Source organism: Pleurodeles waltl, chromosome 11 (genome assembly GCF_031143425.1).
Source record: "Pleurodeles waltl isolate 20211129_DDA chromosome 11, aPleWal1.hap1.20221129, whole genome shotgun sequence".
In the NCBI taxonomy this organism is placed as follows: Eukaryota; Metazoa; Chordata; class Amphibia; order Caudata; family Salamandridae; genus Pleurodeles; species Pleurodeles waltl.
Window position 1 is genome coordinate 387,967,385 of NC_090450.1, and position 22,698 is coordinate 387,990,082.

Consider the following 22,698-nt stretch of genomic DNA (forward strand, 5'->3'; position numbering starts at 1 on the left):
AGAGTGCAGTGGCAGAGAGTGTAGTGGTGTAGAATGCAGTAGTACAGAATAGAGTGGTGTACAGTACAGTGGTGGAGAGTGCAATGTTGCAGAGTACAGTGTCAGTGCAGTGGTGTAGAGTGGAGTAGAGTGGCACAGAGAGAAGTGGCGTAGAGTACAGTGATGCAGAGTAGAGGGCAGTGGTGTACAGTGCACTTGTTTAGAGTGCATTGGCATAGAGTGCAGTGGCATAGAGTGGTATGTGGCAGAGTAGAGTGGCAGAGTGCAATTGAGTACAGTGGCATACAATAAAGTGGCAGAGAGTGAAGTAGTGAAGAGTGGCGCAGTGGCATAGAGTGCAGAGTAGACTGGTGTGGCATAGAGTGCAGTGGTTTAGAGTGCAGTGGCCTAGAATAGATTGTTTCAGAGTAGAGTGCAGTGGCATATAGTGGAGAGGTGTAGGGTAGGGTGCAGTGGCATAGAATGCAGTGACGCAGAGTGCAGGGGTTAAAATGGATTGTTTCACAGTAGAGTGAAGTGGCATAGAGTGTAGAGGTGCAGGGTAGAGTGGGGTTGCGTAGAGTGGCATAGAGTGTGATGGAATAGAGTAAAGTGGTGTAGAGTGCCGTGGCATATAGTGCAGTGGTGCAGATTAGATTAGAGTGACGTGCAGTGTATTGATGTAGAGTGCAGAGGCATATTGTTGGGTGTTAAAGAGTAAAGTGCACTAACGTAGAGTGTATTAGCATAGAGTGCGGTGGCATACAGTGCAATGTTGCAGAGTGGCATAGAGTGGATTTGTGTGGACTAGATTGGTGTTGCCTAAACTGGAGTGGTTTAGCATGCAGAGGCTCAGAGCGCAGTGGTATAGAGAGGTGTAAAGTGCATTAGCCTAGACTGGTACAGAGCAGAGTAGAGAGGCATAGCGTGAAGTAACAGAGTGCAGTGGCAAAGAGTGGAGAAGAGTGGAGAGGAATGGTGTGGCCTGGGGTGGTGTAAAGTGGAGTGATACAGAGTAGGGTGCAGTGATGTGGAGTGGTGTAGATCAGAGTGGAGTGGAGTATGCATGGTGTGGTAACACACTGTCATTACAGGCAACACATTTTTGATTAAAATGGTCATTACATTTGCACAGACATACAGTTTTTCAAATAAACTATACAATGCACAGACGATGCTGAGTGGAAATTGAATCACCTAATACAATGATTTGTTTTAATCATAGAAAGGTATTTGTTTCCAGCACAGTTCAGAATTAACAAAATTGTGCTTCATTTGTACTCCTAGTTCTGATATATTCTGAAGATTATTTAAATGTTGTCATGTGATAGAAAAAACTTTTCTAACCCCAGTATCCAGCAAGATTGTCGCATAAGTCCTCTCAGAGAAGTCAGAGAAAGAAAAGTAAACACTAAGTTCCCACCGAAGACAGAGCCTGACATTTGACCTTGTTCTTTGAATGCACAGCAAATATGATGAGATAAGAACAAGTTTTACAGGCCTGTTTACAGAAAGGGAGCACTCAGAAGAATACTGTAAATAAGGTTTGGGCAAGGGAAGGGACAAACTCAAGCTGCATAGCCTAAAACAAATAAAGCCAGCAAATTGAAAGCAATGGAATATGTATTACAAAGCCAATGGCAGCAACGGGCAGAATGCATTCCCAAGGAAGCTCTATGAATGTACTTAGTGACAGCCGTGGGATACTTTGTGGGGAAAGTCCAGTATTTTAGTTCAGTCCGTATCTTGCCGAGGTTTGGCCACATCAATCATCCAGGTAGTATGACGAGAAGACCTGGAGTGGTCTCCATGTTGCAGGAAAGGTCTGTACACCCATTCAGTTTGCCACAAGTCCCTATGGTGTAGAGCTTCTGGCACACTTTATGTAGGGTTAGTGCTATGTGGCAGACGTGAAATATGGCATTTAATGATTGTTTAAGGTGGTTGTAAGTAAGGAGTTGACCGGGGTGAGATGATAGTCCGCCACAAGGGTTTAGAAATTTAGTAGCGCACTGTCCAGAAACAAATCCCCGATTTTAAGGCACCGGCATCACGCCCTGACAGAGTTGCTCTGAGCACAACCATTCCTGTGCAAGTAGGAAAGCTTAGCAAAGGTAGTGCAGGTGATCAGGGTTTCTTTGTGTCAGTGAGTTTACAGGTTCTAGCAAGGCAAGAGAAATCTGTGCATGATAACCCCAGAAGGTGATCTGTAGAATGGTCAGTAGGAAACAATGAGCAGTGCAGTAAGCCCTCCTTAAAAGTCTTTACAGATAAACCCCATCGCATGCAGGGGAGTGGGCAGAAGCCAGCGAACCACCCATTGGACCTGTGCAGCTGAATTATAATAAGTCCAGAAAACCTAAATCACCCACAGTCGCGGGTAGCTTTAGAGTGGAAAGAGCTACTCTACAGCACCCCAGTGACCAAATCTGATGTGTGGCATGTCTGAAGAAGGAATGAAGGATGAGCAGGGAAAGGTTTGCAAAATAATACTATCATCGGAGTAGCCCACCATCTTCGCTAGTGCCATGTGGTCCACCACAGAACGCAGAAGAAAAGACCAAAAAGCAAACTGATCTCGGAGGGACCGTGACGCTCTGCTGAGATTTCCATCCTGCAAATCAGTGTGAGAATGGTAGATATTAATCACTAGGTATCGAAAGGTAACCGGTTGCCAGTTCAATCTGAGGTCTAATTGTATATAAAGGGGAAAACAGTGCTATATGTTAAAGAAACACTAATTACATTTTTAAATTTGTACACTTTGTTTGTGCAATTTACATCCCAAATATTTTGATGATTCTATGTGTACCTGACACTTAGGGATAACCCAAATCACTAGTTTGTCTTTTGCTCAATTTCAAAACCATTTTAAGACATAGACAAAGTGGGCAATTGCCTTCCACAACCTTGCAGGAGGTCTGGCCCCTGCTCACCCTTCACAACCACGAACTGCGGACAGAGGCACCAGAAGAGCTTGCAAAGGTGGGTAGGTGCTGCTTGTTCAACCACTTGACACTGCCTCTTCTGTTGCTCTCCTGTCTGCAGAGACAACTCCCCAGGTACCCAATACCTTCTGATAGTCTTGGTGGACCCATCTTGTCTGATTTTAGGAACTGTTCCACCTTGTTCCTCTGTTCCTTATTTATCCAGTTCTTATCAACAACCCTTTGAATCAGTTGCTGTGGATCTCCCATTTGATCTTGGTTTCATCCTCCTCTTTTATTATCTTTGATTGGAATTCCTGGCTCCAGTTCTGAGATAAATGTAAAGGCCCAAACATACACTCTAGTGCTGTGAGACTACAGACAAGTTGTAGGTACCTCACATCTGACATAAGGTGTGAGACTGTCGCCCACACCATCTACACTGCCTCATTATTATTTATTTTAGATTAAAAGTCCAAGGGGGATTGGGGTGAGCCAGATGTTTTTGTTCAATTTGTTTAAACTAGCATAAGGGTAATTACCTTAATGTTTCCCAAAGTGTTTGCCAGGGGGTATAAAATGTTCAGAAACATAATCAAAAGTTTGCTGTTACTTTCTCTTCAGGAAGAAAGATTGGGTAGATTTGGGTAGAGGTGATGGCATTGACACAGTGCCAAAGGGCATTAATTTACTACTGAACAAGGACGTAATGTGACACCTGAATGTAGCATTCCAGGAGGCAATCACAAAGAGACCACAGTGAATAAATAGTGCTATGCTAAAAAAAGAGCAAATGAATGCACTGATAACATTGTGAGGCATGCCCTCTCTTGGGTGTGTCTGTAAAACTGACATTTGTTCTTGAATTCTTGTCCAGAATTTGCTTCAATGCTAGGGGACACCCTACTTCCGCAGTCACGGTGGAGGCCCTGCAGTCACGACGGGGGTCCCGCAATAATGGTTGGACCCCCGTAATACAGTATCCCATTGCAGAGCACCGGCAACGAGTGCAGGGGCCCTTTGTGAATTAGGCCCTCGTCTCAAGTATTACGAACACTGGCGGATCAAAAAGAAAGAGGGTAGGAAGTCGTAAATCCATAGGTTCTGTGCTTTTTGAGGGTCCTAAACGTGTGCTGCAGCATTTATCTGTAGATTTTAAAGCATGCCTCCTCCCCTGTTTCATACTGAGGAATTAGTTATCGTGTTTAATAACACAAGATGATGCCCGCTGGTGGAACTGCAATGTTTCATTTGTCCAGGCAGAGTATTTTGTTTTAAACTTTGAAACAGGTCCTTATCTTATGGGGCCCCCCTTTAGTTTGTTGCCCCAAGCCGCATATTAACTTCTTACATGTCTGTACCTATTTTTATAAACTCTACATTTTCTTCAAATTTACCTATGATCACTCAAACACAGCACATATGGTCTCAGAGCCCCCAAGAGCTGTCAGAATTGGGCACAAATTCAAACCATTGGCAGCTGTAGCTGAGGGAGTTAGCACAGGTCGCTAGCTAGCCTTCACCTCTACCATACTAGCGTTGAATAGGTTCTCATCATGCTAATGAGGCTACTGGAATTGGGAGACATGATCTCATGGATTGTGGGCAGCACCCACACCTCGTGCATGTAACTATCTCCCAGCTTTTCTTATCTACCCACTGGAATGTGTAAACTGAAGTTTTGAAATAGGCAGATTTATAACCCTGTGTATTAGCCATTCAGCAGATGGTATTTCAGACATAGTAAAAGGTAACTTTTCGAACTTTTTAATATTCAACATGACATATGTTGCTTCTTTCTTAGCCATTATTTGTTGTAGTTGCGTTAAATTAAATGTGGAAAAAATCCCCCTTGCGCTCACGTGTTGGCAAGGAACACGACCTGCTTTCAATGTCTGTAATGTCCAACCTAACTGCACAACGGATCTTAGCTGACTTTGTCCATGTTGCAAAAATGATACATTGCTCTGTACAATATCTATTGCAGAGGATACAATATTATTCAAGGTGTATATTCAGTCAGACAAGGTGTTAATCCCATTATCTACAACGGCTAATGGTTTCTGTAAATTTTCCTGATCTATTTGCCTTAACCAGGCAGCAGCTTCTGGTTGGGAAAGCTTCCAAATTTCATTATATGCAGCATATAAGAAACGTTTTCTACGTTATCTTCTGGGGCCTAACAGGAAATCCTGTAAATCTGTTACTGGACAGGAGATGTAGATGTTCTTTGATAGCATCCAGCGAGGAACCCTTCAACCATTGAGGGCATAGTTTCCCTACACTATGGCCCCCATTACAACCCTGGTGGTAAATCCCGCTTACCGCAGTGCAGAAGACCGCCAACACACCGCTGCGGCGGCGGAATTCCGCTACAGCTATTACGACCCACAGCTCAGAATCCGCCAAAATCCAGACACCCACACAAGTCCGCCACACCAAAGGTCAGTGATAAACTGGCAATAACAAAACCTCCGTCACGCCAACAGGAATGCACCCACACTATCACGACCCACGAATCCACGCAGCGGTCTTTCAACTGTGGTATTCCATTGGCGGTACACACCGCCACGCTCAAAATACACACACATTTACAAAACACTACCACATTGGACAAATCAAAACACACACACCTGATAAACATACACACACCACTCCCACACACCCAAACCATTATAAAACACACACCCACATCACCCACAAACCCTTACTACCAGAATTGCGATAGAAGGCCAGAGAGAGACACCACCAGAAACAACACTAGCATCCACAGGCACACAACATCATCACTCACACAACATCCACGCACCTCAGACAACACACACAAACACATCCCCTCACACATCACAACCGACACCACCTCACACATCACCCACACCACATCATGGCACCTCAACGACACCCCAGGTTCTCTGAGGAGGAGCTTAGGGTCATGGTGGAGGAAATCGTCCAGGTAGAGCCACAGCTATTCGGAGCACAGGTGCAGCATACCTCCATTGCTTGGAAGATGGAGCTATGGCGCAGAATCGTCGACAGGGTCAGCGCAGTAAGACAGCACCCCAGAACAGGGGATGACATCAGGAAGAGGTGGAACTACCTACGGGGGTGTCGCGTGGGCTCTCATTATTCTAAATGAGACTACTGGATTTCTAGGTAGCAGGATCGATAACGGTGTGGGGGACTGAGTCTGACCCACGTGTAAAGAACTCTGTCACCCTAAATCCGGTTTTTGCTCCGGCTAACTAGCAGTGCCTCATTTCGCCCATGTGGAAGGAATGATTTGGCAGCCGAGCGCATGACATCTTTGGAACTTCTCAGGGAAGTCGTGGTTACTCAGATCCAAACCAACTCTCTTATTTCCAATATGATCTCATATACAAATGACAAAGACAGTATAAGTTTTATATAATGTTTTAATAAAACGACTGTATTTTAGATATTAAGGCGTGAGCCGCAATAACCAGAACGATACAACACAGTAGGATTGTGATAGTTACCAGGAGAGTAAAACATTAAAACAAAGCTATCATATTGTCAAACAGTTTCTACTCTCCCTCTGCTTGTTCTATCTAGAGCACAGCATGTTAAGCTTCTAGCTTGCCTATTAGAATCACTATGGGGATATCAGCCCTCATACCTGAGCAAAGACCTGTGATCTTGGTTCAGCATCTGCAACGAGGCAGTCAGCGTCAAGTTGTGGTTCCCTGGTCGGAATCTCCCTCTCGCGTGTACTGGGACAAGGAAGTGATTTTATAACTAACATGTCAGCGAGATCACAAAATGTCCCTACGCAGGAATGCCGAGTCTAAACTCTTACCACGTCTATCGGCAATGTACCAGACTGTATCCTTGACTGAAGCACAGAGTAAATATGTTATGGAGAACTCTAGTGCAGAGTAGGCAAAACAGTGTGATTTGAATAAAAAACGACACCGTAGAACTGGCTATTTGAAAAATAACAGTACGAAGCCTAATAAAAAGCATGTAGAGCAAAGTGCACAGAGGCTCTAAGCTATTAGCAAATGAATAAAATATATTCAGGGCAAAATGCACAAAGGCCTAAAGCCTGAAGCTAAAGCGCAATGAATACGTAAAACTAACCACACTACACCCTCCCCTTGTCGGTAGCAAGTGGTTCCAATAACATAAAAGGATGCCCTAAATATAAACCAAATCTAAAACAAGTATTTCGACAAGGTGAGAAGACAACAAAGTCATAAATTTAGGTAACATGTGAGCACAACCAAATTCAATATAATGTCAATTTTGTAAAAATCCAATCATCAGACAGAAGCAATAGAACGTAGGAGTTCCTCCACTTCGATATATGTTAATATCGGAAGATCCACGCCACAAAGTACCATGGAGCAGGTGTGATCCAAAGCCCCAAAACCATTCAGGGCGGCACCCCGTGCAGGGCCTATGAAAGAGACACTACCATCTTCCTCCAGGAAGGGAATCTCATAAACTGCCTCACGAAGCAAGCGCATCCGTAGTGCACAAGTCTGGGAATGAGCCCTCATCGGGAACATCAACAGATCAGCATCGACCATTGGAGGGCGCTGCAATGAGAGACAGAGAGCCAGTGCATGTTTAAACGAGCACCAAAGGCACCGAAACACGGGTTGCACACAATCCAAAACCGGTCTGAATGACAGAGACCAGTCGCACTCCAAATGTCCTAGGAGTGTTGCTCCAAAATGCTGCATCATGCGTTCACGACACAGCTGCGCTGATGGGAGCAGCAGTACACGATCTCGTCGTGACGGGACAGCCATTGCGAAAAAATAGCAATAACAGCAAGACTCCAGCCAATAAAGCCAAAGTAATCGGGAAACCCCCAAAAATGCTTCCGAAAATAGAATGTATAGCCGAGGGTATCAAACCGAATATGGAAGAGAAGGTATTAGCAAAACCAACACCAACGACTTTGAAAAAATGTGCAATACCAGCAGTGCTGGATGCATTAAATATACGTCCCACAAGTTCACCGAAGTGAGTCGGAAAGTTAGTATTCAAAAGGGACTGTATCTCCGCCGATGACCTTGCCACCTGAAGTGCGTAGGTCTCGCTAGCAGATGTAAGGGCCACATGCTTTTGAAACAATAAAGCTTTTAGCCGACTCAACTTGTCGAAATCAACCTTGGAAGTAGCAATATGAGGCCAGATGTCCGCTACCTCCCTAATTTGAGTGGGGGGAAACAACACATTCCCGCAGCACGTAACGGCCTTGTTGACAACGACGAAGTAAACTATTCCGGCACGCATGCCACAGCAGCGTTCGCTGTTAAGAACAATGTAACTGCCGTTAGAAAGCACCTGGAAAGTGTTTTTAATAACCGGGACTGGAACTCCCTTCAGATAACAAGCTAAGTTAGCAATCGAAGCATTACACGCACCGTGCAAGGACAGCTGTTTACAAACCATTGAATGGCTGACAGAAGCTTCGCATTCGCTGCCGCTAAGAAAAACCTCCTTCAAACCATTAACACATCTGTACTGAAAGGGAAGGTCCCACACCTCGTGTATGTAACTGTCTCCCAATAGTTCATATCTACCCACCGGAATATGCTTCAAACACGAAGTAAATTGCAAAGTAGAGATAGGCAAATGAATAACCCCATGGATCAACCATTCAGCTGACGGAATCTCAGCTACCATGAAAGGCAGTTTCTCTAATTTTTCAATATTTAACATAACATATGTCGCTTCCTTTTTAGCCATCAGTTGTTGTTGACGAGTCAAATTAAAAGAGATAAAGATCTCCCTGGCACGAACGTGCTGCCACGGAACGCGACCCGCCTTCAAGGTCTGAAGAGTCCAACCCAGCTGCATGATGGATCGCGTCTGACTCTGCCCATGGTATAAAGAAGACATGTCCGATTTAATAATGTCAATAGCAGAGGACACAATGCTGTCAATCGTGTAAACACGTTCAGAAAGGGTATGCATGCCATTATCAACAACAGACAAAGTCTGCATCAGATTTTCTTGATCAATCTGCCTCAACCGGGCTGCAGCCTCTTGTTGTGAAAGCTTCCAAATCTCATTATAAACCTCGTATAAGAACCTTTTCTTCCGTGGTACTCTGGGACCTGACAAAAAATCTTGTAAATCAGTATTATTAGACAGTAACATGAGATGTGACTTAACTGCATCCAGCGTGGAGGACTTCAACCATTGCTGACAAAGCTTCCCCACACTGTATGTAGTTATAATATCAGCATGTTCCGGTGAAACGTAACGAGGGTCTGCCCTACTAGTCCTGAACCCCCCTGAAGAGGTGACAAAACGTTGATGACACATATTAGTGTCTATAGGCCATAATAACCACCCGCCTGGATGTAACGATGAAGTGTTAAGTGTACCATTCTGGACCCAATGTGTAAAGTCACTGAAAGTAGCATTCACATAGTGCTGCCAATTTTTTAATTTAGAAGGGACAGGTATACTAGGCAAAGTTAACTCCTTAATCGTCGCAAAGCCCAAACAGCTAGTCTGTTGTACTGTGTCATTGAGGAAAATCATCTGCACAGGGATAATACATGCTCTAAATAACGTGTCCCTGCCTCGCATTTGCCAATTTTTCGTACCCCAAACACTTTTCAAGTCAACAGTTTTCAACCAGTATTCATATCCTTCGACCGACAGTTTAGATACAAACAAATTAGAATACAGTAATTTAGTATCAGTCAATAACATTTGCTTATTAGAATACGGTGTAACTTTAAAATAGTAGGACCTAGCATTACGCGGATCATGCCCAGTAAAATATGCAAATTTATCATAATACGTTTTTGAACTCCCTTGTGGAGGAGTCGAGCAATGTTCCCATTGCACATAATTAAACATGGACTTAGGGCTACTAGCTTTATGAATAAAGTGGTGTCCATAATAGTTGTAACAAAACATGTCACCATGATTATCTCTAAACTGGTAAGCATCTTCATCGTCATAGACAGTATAATATTGCAAATCCGTTAGCATAGAATCTACTGTCTTCACATCCCAATCATCAGAAACAATGCCAGGTATAACAATATCATCCATTGATAATTTGAGGACATACGGTATTTGAATCAATTCAGTGGGACCATATATATCAAACATTACTTTATCCCACACAATTCCATCCGGAACTGGTATAGCAGAAATGTTCACTGTGGACAAGTCTCTTCGAACCATATGAGACGAAAAATGTGGTTTCAACACAGTCTCCACGTGCTCAATGTCAGATCGATCAGGAAGAAAATGACCATGTATTATCAGAAAAAAAGTAACCACAAATCCCAACCATAATAAAATAGTCATCTCGGCCAAAAACAGCTAAAAATAGTTCCAAGGAAAAACAAAATATGTTCGTTTAAGCCATCCCAGCAGCCGTCGTGGACCGTGGACAGAAGACATCGAAGACGAGGAGCCGGACCCATCATTATCAGCGTCGTTGAAGCAGCCAGAAATAGTTCTAGCAAAAGGTGCAACTCTGAACGAAGAAGCAGACGGAGGCTCTCGCCGTGGCACGCTATAAACCACATGTTCAGAAACGTCAGTAGAACGTACAGCAATTTGATCACATATTAATCGCAATCGCCGTCGGTGGAACAATCGCAAGATCATCATCCACCCTCCCCAAGCTCGGAGAGGAAACAGTGTCGGTGAAAATCACATGCAGCGGGACCTCATCCCCAGTAGTGAGGGGGAGTCCGGAACTACTGGGTGTCCCTCTTGGTCTGCTGTGCAGAATCGGCCACATGTTGTAACTTGACATTATCAATGGAAACAAAGCGATTTCCTTTGGCCCCTCGCAGCGGCGGTAAAATCACAGTTCTTGAGCCGCTTACCCCCAACACAGGGACAGGTTCTCGATAAGAAGGACCAAATTATTTTTTAACTGCGACCTTTTCACGCACCAGATCCCCAATCCTGGGTATCCACCAGTAGGTGTTACTGGCTCATCCTTAATTCCTGAGGAGGCAGCATTGGCAGAAGAGTTATCTTCACGGAATTGTTGTAAATCCTGCAAAACAGTGACACGATCATTTATGTCAAAGGGCGTATCTGCCGCCTCCACACCAGGACCATCTAGATCAGGAACATACATTTGTGTTCCAAACAGGCACTCATATGAAGTACGACCCCCCAGTGACCTTCTAGGCAAGTTATTAAGTGCTCTCTGTACTCCATATAGGCGGGCTAGCCAACCACGACCCGTACCTATAACTCTGGCCGTTAAGGACTGCTTTAAATCACGATTTAAACGCTCCACGACAGAATTTCCCTCGGGATGAAATGGAGACGAGAATTGGAGTTGGACCCCCCAACGAAGCCATGGTGTCCCTGAATGCCTTAGAGGCAAAAGCAGGGCCCTGGTCCGAATGAAAAGCCGCAACTGCAAATATATCGACAAAGATGCGCAAATCTTTAATAACAGTGCGAGCGTCAGCCGAGCATTGTGGCCATACCCATACAAATCTGGAGCACGAATCTACAGCAACCAATATATACTTGTATGCACTATCTGGCGTCAGCGGACCACAATGATCCAAGTACACACATTGTAATGGTTTGTTTGAAATCAGAAGGGGCGTCTGCTGCGGGCGTCTAGCCGACGATGCCTTAATTTGTTGACAAATGTTACAACAAAGGACATACTGCTTCGTCTCTTTATAGAGACCAGGCCACCAGTAACGGGCCTGTAAAAGTGAAATTGTGGCAGCCACCCCAGCATGTGCAGAAGCCACCCCCTCATGTGCTGCAGAAATCAATCGAGGTCTCTCAATTTTATTGGGAATTTCACGTACACCAATGCCTGGAATTGTAACAGTAGCATTTAGCGCACCATTCAAGCAGTAACTATATTTTGAAGGAAATCCTTTAGGAAAGGGCGTGCCATCAGCAGTAGCTTTTATGGCAGCCGATATTTCTGTGTCTGGTTTTGAACTCGAACGAGTCACTGCGGCCACAGTGGCGACAGCCACTGCCGTTTTCGCGGCTTCATCAGCCAAAGTATTCCCAGCAACGTGTATTCCAACGCGCTGGTGTCCAAGTGTATGCACAACATGGACATTAGGAAGCGTTTCCTTTAGATCCGCAACCTTACCCCACAACATTTTATGCTTAATGGTGTTGCCTTTAGAATCTCTGAACCCATTCATCTCCCAATAGTGTAAATATTCGTTGAAAGACTGCACACAGTAGTAGGAGTCACAGACCAGCAAGGTTAAAAATGCCGGATCCGCATGCTCCAACGCTAACAATAGAGCTTTGAGCTCAGCCAGCTGTGCCGTGCAATCTCCCAAGGTTTTAGTATAAGTATGTCGGGGGCAGAACACTTCCCCCTCCATAGTGCTGCTCACGACCGCACATGCAGCAGAATACTGTTGTTTAGTCCCAACCGCCGGTTGCGCAGAGCCATCGGTATACATGACCACTTCATATTGGTCAATAGGCAATGTACCAGCAGGAACAGGGTATTCTATTTCATATTGAAGAAATTCTTGAGTCTGCAGTTTAGGGTCAAATACATAATCTACATCAGTGGCTGTCAAAGACGTAGCCCATTGTATCCATTGCGGGTGTAAAGCTTTCGAATTAGGAACACTCGCTTTTGTAACAGCCTCTAAGGCCGGAACCGGGGAAACGACAACTATGCGTTGACCCTGGGCCAGCGGTCTTTCTTTAATAACAGCCATCTGTACTGCAGTGAGAATTTTCTCAGTTTGTGCAAAACGTTGCTCTGCAGCTGAATACAAGTGAGACTTATATGCAATCGGGACAGTCTCCCCTTCATTAAAGGTGACATAAGTAAACCCAACAGCCCCAGGTATCACCCTGATCACTAAATGTGTCTTATTGTCCCGAGTGTGTAAGTGTTTAACTGCTAAGAGATCACTCTGCAATTCTCGCAGTATGTGTGTATGTTCAATCGTCCAAAGTTTACTCGAAAAATTCGGGCGAATCAACTCGTATAATGGTTTTATACGCGTTGCATATTCAGGAATGTAAGTTCTGCCAAAATTCAGAAACCCCAACAATGACTGGAGCTTCCGAACCGTATTAGGAGGCTGCAATAAAGCACATTTCTCCAAAAAATGTGGCGCTAAGCTCTTGCCCTCACTCGACAACTCATATCCCAGGAAAATGACGCTGAGGAAGGCAATCTTTGATTTCTTAAAATTAAACTTATAGCCAATATAAGCAAACCCCACAACAATGCGCGATACGCGCCTCAGATGTTGCAGAATCTCATCATCTGTCAGATATATGTCATCCACATATGATAATGCTTCAGGGTCGAGCTCATGCAGCATTTCAGTTACACGAGCCGAAAACAGTCCTGGGCTATTCTTATACCCCTGAGGCAAACGACAAAAAATTTTCTGAGAGCCAAACGCACTGAAACAGGTATAGTCTAGACTCTCGGGCGCTATATTCTGGCAGAAAAATCCATTCGAGATATCTAATGTTGTTTTGTATTTTTTACGCACTATATTATTCATAAGCGCTGCGCTATGTGAATTCTGTATTGCATATGTGCGTGTATGACTATTCAAATGTCGGTAATCCACCACTATCCTATATGAATGGTCCGGTTTAGCAACCGGAAACAAGGGATTATTCATCGGCGAGACACAGGGCTCAATTACACCCTGATATTCCAATTGTGTAAGAATTTCCCTAACCGATGCCCTAGCTTCAAATTTGATAGGATATTGCGGTTGTGGCTGAGGTTCGCCCTTTATCGGTATTACATGATAAGGTGATTGTCTGTCCCACCCCACGTTATTTCTATACAAGGCGGGAGCCTGTGCTAGAGCCCATGATTTACTATAGGACTCCGCGAGTTCTCTCGGAACAAGTGGTGAGAAGGAAGGTGTAATAACCTCCTCCCCAACTGGACAGTCGCGAACAAAGTCAGGTGGCCAATCTTGTTCGGCCAACAGAACATCATATGATTTCACCACATGGTCCCAAAAAATTGCGTTTATAACACGGTCAATGTCCCCTTCCAATCGCAGAGTTACTTCAAATACTCTATCAGGATCAGAGACACGCATATCCGTCGTCTTGACTTGTATGAAGTCATCAGTTGCTTTCACCTCCAGATGCTCTAGAAGACTCCGGCGAACTATTGTGACCTCTGCCGCGCTGTCTAACAGAGCTAACGCCCATGTCTTGTTCGTCAAGAGAACTCTCTTCTTGAGCGGCATGTCTAACTGAGACAGCTGCCACTTTCTTCTTTTTGAATTGCTGTTTCTGTTGCAGCGGTTTCTCTTCTTGCTTAATAGAAACCTCCGCTGAGCGTTGTGAATCCTGTCTCGGTTTCACGTACTCCGTCCTCCGCTCTGACCGCCCACCTCTCTCACTTCTCTTTTCCGAGGAGTCCTGAAAGGAACGAGACTGGCGTGTATCAGTATATTGATATCTATCAGGCGTCTTCAAAGTATCCCTATTCCTGAGATTATACTTATTCTGTGGGGTCTCCGGTTGCGGAGACTGCCCATCATCCTTCTTAGGTGTTTGCTGTTTCTTTTCCCAGCGCTTTTTCGAACCCTCAGGTTGTTGCTGTTTAGCAGTATCTTTATTATTTTTACCCTGTAACTGGGGTTTTTGTGGTCTAGCCCCTAGGCTATTACGACCAATACTAGAATATGTTTCCGCTATTATTCTCGGAAGCTCCCGTTCCTGTTGAGGCAGCGGAACATCCCGAAGACGCATATGCACTGCTAGTGCTACCGCCTCTCCTTTGAGATTACTCAAAATAATAGAAGAAACTGTGGCAAAATTGCCCAGCAACTGCATGCCCAAATCCAAGGCAGGGGCAGCCCCATATTCATCCTGAATCTGTTTAAGTACGTCCGGTAAATTAGCTAATGTCGGTGTACCATGTGCCGTAGTGTAAAGCGCGGCAAACACCGTGCCCCAGGTATTACAAAGGTCCACCGGAGGAACCATCCCGTACGGCAAACACATCGTCAAAATTCTATGTTTATCCTGAGGTCCCGTATGGGGAAATACTGCTTCCAGCGTATTAATTTTTTGCGCCAGCCAAAACGGAGTCTCCTCTCGTTTAGCCGGTACTTTACCAATAACTGAGTGTACAGTGGCCGGATTAAGACCCGGAACCACCGCCTGTGGGTGCGCTGGAGCAGCACGCGCTGCATTCGTGTTTAATGTCTGCATCACAAACTGAACTAATCGTCTATATGTAGCCATTAATTCTGTATATAAACGACGAACTTCAACCACTGCCAATTGAGCAACCGCAGGATGTGGTGTATATGTAGCCAATAAAGGCCAGGTAGGACCATCATTACTCAGTGGACCTAACCTTACTTGTGCTATTGTGTGTGGGAGGGCGCCATCAAGCCAATTATGGTGTTCTTGATAAGAGAGAGGTATTTCTAAATAAGCGTAAGCCCTGTATTGTCCAGGGGCATTCGCAACTGTGTATTCGTGAAAAGTATTTGTTCCCCCATCCACTGCTGGAAAAGCGACCCAAGAATAAAAAAGTTCCATTCTATAGGCTGCATGGGCGTCCACCACAAAAGTGACCGGACCCCCCTGGACTGTCAGTCCATGTGTCAATAGATGTCCTGTGAGCGGATGTCGCATATTAATTGCTATGTTCACTACATTAGGATTCGCCATTTTATAAAAAACAGCCGCAGGGCAGAGAAGGCACACCAATATCGGGGTTTTTTCCTTTCAAAGTTCAAGCTTGAACAACCGACCACTAAGCAATGGGAAGCACCTATGCCGTGGCGGCGGAAACCCTCAGCCCCACGGACGTCTCCGTATACGGAACGAGGAGTCAAAATATATATGAGACCAAGAGAGTCAGTCGGACCTAATCATTAGAGCCAGACCAAACGTTGGCGGCGCCATGTCGCGTGGGCTCTCATTATTCTAAATGAGACTACTGGATTTCTAGGTAGCAGGATCGATAACGGTGTGGGGGACTGAGTCTGACCCACGTGTAAAGAACTCTGTCACCCTAAATCCGTTTTTTGCTCCGGCTAACTAGCAGTGCCTCATTTCGCCCATGTGGAAGGAATGATTTGGCAGCCGAGCGCATGACATCTTTGGAACTTCTCAGGGAAGTCGTGGTTACTCAGATCCAAACCAACTCTCTTATTTCCAATATGATCTCATATACAAATGACAAAGACAGTATAAGTTTTATATAATGTTTTAATAAAACGACTGTATTTTAGATATTAAGGCGTGAGCCGCAATAACCAGAACGATATAACACAGTAGGATTGTGATAGTTACCAGGAGAGTAAAACATAAAAACAAAGCTATCATATTGTCAAACAGTTTCTACTCTCCCTCTGCTTGTTCTATCTAGAGCACAGCATGTTAAGCTTCTAGCTTGCCTATTAGAATCACTATGGGGATATCAGCCCTCATACCTGAGCAAAGACCTGTGATCTTGGTTCAGCATCTGCAACGAGGCAGTCAGCGTCAAGTTGTGGTTCCCTGGTCGGAATCTCCCTCTCGCGTGTACTGGGACAAGGAAGTGATTTTATAACTAACATGTCAGCGAGATCACAAAATGTCCCTACGCAGGAATGCCGAGTCTAAACTCTTACCACGTCTATCGGCAATGTACCAGACTGTATCCTTGACTGAAGCACAGAGTAAATATGTTATGGAGAACTCTAGTGCAGAGTAGGCAAAACAGTGTGATATGAATAAAAAACAACACCGTAGAACTGGCTATTTGAAAAATAACAGTACGAAGCCTAATAAAAAGCATGTAGAGCAAAGTGCACAGAGGCTGTAAGCTATTAGCAAATGAATAAAATTTATTCAGGGCAAAATGCACAAACGCCTAAAGCCTGAAGCTAAAGCGCAATGAATACGTAAAACTAACCACACTACAGGGGAAGGTGCGTTCCGTGGTCTCAATACACCAGATTGCAGTACAGAGGACTGGCGGTGGACCCCCACCTCCTCCCCCACAACTAACAACATGGGAGGAGTAAGTCTTGGCAATAGTGCATCCTGAGGGCCTCACAGGAGTACCAGGAGGAATGGACTCTGGTAAGGCAACTCTTAACTATAATATCCCCCACCCTACCTGCATGCCATCACATACCCCCACCCTCACCCCCATCACTCCAACACCACACATGTGTCCCATTATCACAACACACACATCCCAACACCAAGCCCTGCATGCAACACCAAAGCATGGACACCCATCACCTAAGCATGTCCACAACAGATAGCCACACAGACCCCAAACCAAATATCACACAAGGACCTAGACAAGAATGCAAGCACTAGAGTACAGGGTCACTCACCCATTGCACACAATGGCACACACAGATGCAATAATCATGCCTTTACACCCCTGCAGGACCCCTACCTAACGTCACAGGACAGGAGGTTCCAGACATGTCCAGTCCCCCCACAGAAGAGGCCCACAGTGATGACAGCAGCTCTGCACAAATGGATCAAGATGACCAGCTTGGCCCATCTGGGACCTCAGGACAGTCTGTTCCCCTGACACTGTCACAAGCCACCCCAGAGCCTCCCCCCTCAGGAAACATCAGCACAGTACCCACCCAGCGGGCCCATCCCTCTGTCCCCAGGACACGTCAAGCAGCAGTGTGTCCACCACTACAGGGAAACCAGGCAAACCCACCACCCCAAGAAAATAAGGGACCTGGGGGCAGTGGCAGTGGGCAAACCTCCCACTGAAAAGACTTGAGAGACTATGGCTTTGCACTTCCCAGGATACATCAATGGGCATGGAGCCCCCTTGTGGAGCAGTGGCGTTGTGCGTTCATCAGGCTGAAGTGCCCCCCTCCCCCTGAGGTGCCTGTTTATTTTCCATCTGATGACCCTCCAGTATTTTCTCCGTTTGTAGTCAGGTATCTAGTGTGGGCCTCACCCATGCATTTTTGGCCCAGTGGTCCACGGACAATGATTGGTGCACTATCGGGACTTGTGTAATTGGTGTACATAATTGTATATACTGTATTTAGAGTCTTGACTACTGGATTTTTATTGATTACAATTGTTCAAATCAATTGCTTTTGTCCTTGCGTCATTGAAGGGGGGTTGGGGGGTGTATATGTTATGTTGCAGCATGTATTTGTGTGTATGGTGTTGTGGGTGAGGGTGGGGGTGGGGGTGTTGCGTGTTGCGTGTGTGTGTCACTCTCTTTTCCCTCCCCCCCCCTGTGTTGTAGGTGCAGTACTCACCGTGGTCTTTGCCGCCCTCTCTGGAACTCCTGATAGAGGAGCAGGAAGACCATCGCTGGCAGGATCTGAAGTTCTGGCTCCATGGCGTCCTGGTTCCTCGTGGGGTGTGGAGAGGTGAGTGATTTCCCCTTCTGTGTACTGTTTCTGCCATGTTTTTGTTCGCGCTGGTTCCGCCCCGGAAAAGGTGGCGGATTGGCATCTTGTGATAGGGTGAGCGGTACATTGTCTTCCGCCTGTCTGTTGGCGGTTACCGCTGTGCTGTTTCTTTGTACCGCCGTGGCGGTTGGAGTGTTAAAGTGGCTGTCTTTGTAGGCAGTTTCCGCTGTGGTCGTAATCCCATTTTGTTTTCCGCCGGCCTGTTGGCGGTATTACCGCCGCTTTAACACCGACCACCAGGGTTGTAATGAGGGCCTATATGTTGTCACTATACCTGAGCGTTCTGAGGACACGAAGGGAGGGTCTGACCAATTTGTTCTAAAAACCCCCGAGGAGTTAACAAAACGTGTGTGGCACCCATTGGTATCTAAAGGCCACAATAACCACCACCAGGACTTGAAAATGATGTGTTAAATGTACCATTCCGGACCCTTTTATTGAGCTGGTCTTCAGACGCTTTTACATACTTTTGCCATTTGTAAAATGGGCGCATTAAATTTCTTAATGTTTGCTAAACCTAAACAGCTTGTTTGTTCTACTGTTTCATTTAAAAATATATTTGAACAGGAATCATACATTCTCTAAATAAAGGTTCTTTTCCTTTTGTATGGCAATTTTTTGTTCCTCACACAATCTTTAAGTCAATTGACTTTTGTTGCGCCGCGAGCCACCGCGGCGCAACCCAGCCGACCCACGGGGGAATCCGCGGCGGCCCGCGGGGGAAGCCGCGGTCCGGGTCAAGGGTCGCGGCACCCACGACGGCCCTTTTCTCCGGCCGCGCGCTGTAATTAGAGCGCAGCAGGGCCGGAGACCCAGAATTGGGTTGCGGTCCTCGCTGCGCTCGGCGCGCAAGTTTAATCTGGTTTAAGGGTGCCTGGGCCCCCCTCCATAGCACCACTCACCTGCCACAACGCTTTGATACATTCCTCAATATACATGCTTAGTTTTAAAGCATGCTTTCTCCTTCCCAGCATGCTTTGCACTTCCCTTCTTCCCTGCATGCATTTGTTCCTCTTACACAGGGGCATGTTTTCTATCTTTAGTTATGGCTTCTTCCCAAACCAAGATGGTGGTGTTACTTCTTCCTGTTTTTCACTTCCTGTCTAGGGGTATATAAGGGGAACCTTTTCTTCTTCTCATTGCGTTGCAACACTTCAGCGGTGGTGGTCACTCTCCGGCTGGGTTTCATTTGAGACGCCAGTCGTTCTTGTTCTGTCTTCAGTCTCCCAGCTTTCCTGGATCTTGAGTTCTAATCCTTGTGTCCTCCATCTGTTTGAGGGAGTTCCTGTTGGAGGTTTTTTTCCTCCCTAGGGTTTTTCCTCTGGGACTCCTTCTGGAGGGCACGGACTGTAGTGGCTTACTATTGTCAACAGCACCGTGGCTACCGGAAGGGGTCATCCCTACCTCGGCCAGAGCAGGACTTGCAGGAACCGGGGCCGCTCACCATCCCTCTCCAGTGCCGACGGTAAGCCCAGGGTGAATCGTGACAACTTTAACCAGTACTCATAGCCTTCTAAAGCCAATCGGGAAACAAAGGAGTCAGAATAAATAAATTTTGTATCTGTCAAGAAAACATGACTATCCATTTCTGGCAGTTTAAAATAATATGACTCAGCATTCTTAACATTATGCCCAGAAAAATATGCAAATTTTTCTGTGTACGTTTTAGAACTGCCTACTGGTGGAGTCGGGCAGTGTTCCCATTGTGTATATTTAAAAATAGTCTTTGGGGTACTTGCTCTGTGCATGAAATCATATCCACAATAATTGTAACAGACCATATCACCATAATTTCCTTTAATCTGGTACACATTTTCATTTTGAAATACTGTATAATACTTTAGATCAGACATCATAGCATCAACAGTTTTCACATCCCAATCATCAGAAACCACTCCGGGTGTGATTACATTTGTCATAGAGAGTTTGAATACGTATGGTATTTGAATGACCTCAGTAGGCCTATATATATCAAATAATACTTTGTCCCAAACAATCCCATCAGGAATTGGTATGGCTGTAATGTTCACTAGGGACAGGTCTCTGCGAGTTTTGTGTGATGAAAAATGTGGTTTTAGGACCTCATCCACCAGTTCAACTGTAGAGCGTTCAGGAAGAAAATGAGCATGCATAAGGAGAAATAAAACAATAACAAACCCAATCCAGGGGAGGAAGGCAAGTACAGTCAATAAGAGCCATAGGTAAATCCATGGACGAATGAAATTGTTAATTTTAAGCCAATGTATCAGCTTATGTGCTCTTGACAGTTCTGTTGCAGTAGAGGCAGATAAGTCACTGAAGGTGTCCTTTATGTCGACAAAATAACCAGAATCTGTTTGTGCAAAAACTGGGGCTGTGTTTTGAAGAGGAGAACTTGCTGAAGACTCCCTTGGTGGTTCATGGTAAATTATGACATATGTTTGTGTAGAATTTGTAAGAAATTGCTCATTATTTTCATTACTCATTGTAGAAGTAGTTGTAAATGGAACTAATGAAAGCTCATGTTCCACCCTCCCCAAGCTCAGAGAGGTGTCAACGTTGCTGTTGAAGACTTGTAGGAGAACATCCTGGTCTGTAGTGGGAGGGAGTCGAGCACTACTCAGGAGACCTCTAGGTCTGCTGTGCAGGATCGGCCACATGGTGTAGCTTGACATTGTTAATGAAGACAAAGCGATTTTCTTTAGAGCCAGGCAGCAGGGGTAGAATCACAGTTCTGGTAACATGTATTCCCAGGACTGGAACCGGTGCACAATAAGAAGGATCAAATTCCTTTTTTACAGCAATTTATTCTCGTACTAGATCCTCAAGTTTAGGAATCCAGTCGGTAGATATTACTAGTACATCCCTGATTCCAAAGGAGGCAGCATTGGAAGATGCGTTGTTATCACAGAACTGTTGTAAGTCCTGCAAAACAGTGACACATTCATTTATGTCAAAGGGTGTATCCGCTGCCTCCGTGCCAGGACCATCAAGATCTAGAACATATATTTGAGTTCCAAAGAGGCATTAATACGATGTACGCCCCCCCAGGGACCTTCCTGGCAGATTGTTAAGTGCTCTCCGTACTCCATATAGGTGTGTGAGCCAACTTACGACCAGTGCCTAATACTCTAGCTGTTAAGGATTTCTTATAAATCTCAGTTTTGTCGCTCCGCGATACTATTTCCCTCGTGATGAAATGGAGACGAGTAATGCAGTTGGACCAGGGGCGGCTCCTCCACTAGGGCGTAGCAGCATTGCCCCCCCCCCCGCGCCAGCAGCGGCAGATACTAAACCTTTAAAAGAAAAAGGATAATAATCTTTGTTTATTATCCTTTTCTTTTATAGGGACGGGCCATAGGGGTGAAGAGCAGCGAGGGGGAGTGCTCAGCACCCCCCCTCAGAGTGCATGTATGTTTGGCCGGCCATCTCAGGCATAAAGCATGGAGAGGCATCAAAATACCAGTCAAGTAGCACACTATGGAAATCACAGAAATTTAGTTTATGTGTGTTAGGCACACCATTAATTACTTAGGCTACACCCAATTAGGGACCTGTCCCACACACTTTTTTCATCCCACTTAAATCCCTGAATAAACTACTCACTTGCTTTCCAGGTCACAAGTCACCAGAACCCTCAGTGTAGCATATAGTCTAAACGCTGGGGGTGCAGGTCATCTTTTTTTGTGATCACACTCAAGAGGACCATTATTTCCAAAGCTGAGAACTCTTAAAGATCAATACCCATAGACTGTATAACTAAAAAACATTTCTGTAGCTGCTAGTACAGTTTTTAGACCTTTTGCACCATTTTAATACCACTTACTTGTAATGCCCTAAGATTGTAGCTTTACACCCGTTATAGAAGTAATGGCCCTCAATCTCGACATGAGTAACCATACGTTTTCAGAAAGACGTTATGATTGGGAGTTTGTGGAGGACCTCCCAGAGAGTTCAGGCTTCCCACAGGTTACCCACTGCCCATGTCCAAGGTATAGTGTCTTAGAACTGTAAGCGTTAGGACCCCGGATCTAGGGGAGATCTTATAAAGAACATTACATAATTGATCTGGGAGGTGGTAGGGTGTGGTCTTTGATGATTATTGGGATATTGAGAGTTCAGTTGAATGTCGTATGCTGAGTAAAGACGTTAACTATGAGCTCCGTGTGTGGCGTGTTCTTGTGCATGTAACTTGGCTGGGGAGGACACAACAACTGGCAACGCGCAGAGGATATGTGCCCAGAAGAAGCAGAAGTATTGTCCCTGAACGTTGGCAAGAAATAACAAACTGCTTGTGGGTGCCATGTGTCCCCAAGTCGAGGCAAAGAAGCCTGAGTTTGGCGCATGTGGAGTGCAAGTGCCACTCCAGTCCATAAGAAGCCTCGTGGAGAAGTTTGATGGCCCAAAAGGAGCACAATCGGGAAAGCCCACAAGAC